Consider the following 2,206-nt stretch of genomic DNA (forward strand, 5'->3'; position numbering starts at 1 on the left):
AAGGAAGAGCTTTGAAGAGACTAAACCTAGCTACTTTTAGCAAACTACCCACCTCTCTTCACCTATAAATATGACCCATTCATTCCCTCATTCATCATTCTCTCTTCTCTCCAAATTCTCTTAGCCTTTTCCATTCCCCACGCCTAGCATCATATCTTCATAGAGATTTTAGCAATTAAGCCTCTTAAAGAGCCCTTGGTCGGCCACCTTAGAGAGCCATGAGCAAAGGAGCTAAACAAAGAAGCGAAGGAGCCTAGTCAGTCAGAGTCTTGGGTGGCAGCCACTTTGATTTGGGATTAATCTTTTCCTTCTTTAATTTAATCTAAAAATGTTTTCTATGTGTTCTTTGTTCTCGTTTACAACAATGTTAGCTTAATTTTATTTAAGCTAGGATGATTGCTTTGATTAAATAATATTTATTTGCTTCATGCTTATAATGTTTGTGCCTCAATCGACCATGTTTTCAATTAAAATCAAGTCTGTATTTCGTTCATACATGATTGAAATGCACCTAAATTAGATGAGCGATCCTAACCAGACGACGGCTAGTGGACACATAATTGAAATGTGCATGCTCAATTTAGTTCCTAACCCGATTGAATTGTAGGTTGCATAACAACTCTAACCAAGCTCTGTTATTTGCATAGTTTTTAGATCTGTGTGATTAAACTATTTCAGACCTAACACGTCCCTGTTACCTCACATGAATACTAAGAAACCCTTAGTAAATAAGGATCAGTAAAATGTGTATTTACTAAGTAAAGGATTCCGAAAGGACCAAATGCATTTTCCAAACTCATGAAGGATCGAGTTGCCATGGAATGTTTTTCTAAATGTAATTAAGCTTGTTGATAATAAGCTGAGTTTAATTAAAGTAATTGTCCTAGTTTATTTATGTTATAATTGTTGCAAATTGTGTTTAATCTTGCTAAAATCTATCTCATTCATATAGTTTGCATACTTAGGATAATTTGTATTAGGGATCATTGCATTTAGTTTAATATATTTTAATCATCACTTCTTAACTATATTGTGTTTTCATTTACCAAATTGTTAATATAATTTTACAAATTAGGTGACTTAGCACAAATACAATACTTAGCACAAATACAGTCCCTATGGAGACGATAACTCGATACTTACTTATTACTTGATAATGATTGTGTACACTTGCATAAATCTACACGTTACAAGTTTTTGACACTATTGCCGGGGATTGTTAACTGTTGCCATAGTTATTTCTTTCCTGAAATTATTTATTTTCAATTTGATTTATTTCTAACATTACTAACTTATTCTTTTTAATTTTGTGATTTTCTTTTCTGGTGTTTATGAGTATAGATCGGATTATCGATTTACTCCCTGTAGACCCTAAAATTGAGCGAACTTTTAGACAAAGAAGATGTGAACAAACAAAATCAAGACCAAGGTAATAAAGCCGATCTTGTATGAAATCCCATCCTCATTGCCGATGATAGGGATCGATGCATCAGACAATATGCTGTACCACATTTCAGTGAGTTAAATCCAGGAATTAGAAGGCTAGGTATTGAGACAACCCAATTTGAATTGAAACCAGTGATGTTTCAAATGCTCCAAACGGTGGCCAATTCAATGGTATACCCACAGAAGATCCACATCTCTACCTTCGATTGTTTATGGAGGTGAGTGATTCATTCAAAAAAGCCATTGTGACTGAAGATGCACTGAAGTTGAAGTTGTTTCCGTACTCGTTGCAAGATCAGCATGAGCATGGCTCAATTCATTGCCACCAAGTTCCATATCTACATGGCAAGAATTAGTAGAGAGATTTTTGGTTAAGTATTTCCCGTCTAGCAAAAACGCTAAGTTGAGGAACGAGATCACAACTTTCCAACAATTGGATGATGAGTCTTTGTATGAGGCTTGGAAACGATTCAAGGAGTTACTTCGTAAGTGTCCTCATCATGGGATTCCTCATTATATCTAGTTAGAGACATTCTATAATGGTCTTAATGCACATATACGATTAATGGTTGATGTTTTTCCGAATGGTGTAATTTTGTCTAAGTCTTATAATGAGGCTTATGAGATCATTGAGAGGATCGCGAGTAATAACTAGCAATGGCCAACAAATCAAATAGCTCCAGGAAGACATGTAGCCAGAGTTCATGAAGTTGATGCCCTCACTTTGTTATCAGCTCAGGTATCGTCTATTTCCTCTATG

At 35.2% G+C, this 2,206-nt stretch overlaps 1 non-coding gene across 1 annotated transcript; it reads right to left on the reverse strand.

Moving 5' to 3' along the window:
* Positions 1 to 1,846: 1,846 nt before the first annotated feature.
* On the reverse strand, positions 1,847 to 1,953 carry LOC128287346 (small nucleolar RNA R71). Its single transcript, XR_008278046.1, has one exon. It is a non-coding gene; the product is annotated as a small nucleolar RNA R71 (small nucleolar RNA).
* Positions 1,954 to 2,206: the final 253 nt, after the last annotated feature.

The sequence above is a fragment of the Gossypium arboreum genome, chromosome 13 (assembly GCF_025698485.1).
Source record: "Gossypium arboreum isolate Shixiya-1 chromosome 13, ASM2569848v2, whole genome shotgun sequence".
Lineage (NCBI taxonomy): Eukaryota > Viridiplantae > Streptophyta > Magnoliopsida > Malvales > Malvaceae > Gossypium > Gossypium arboreum.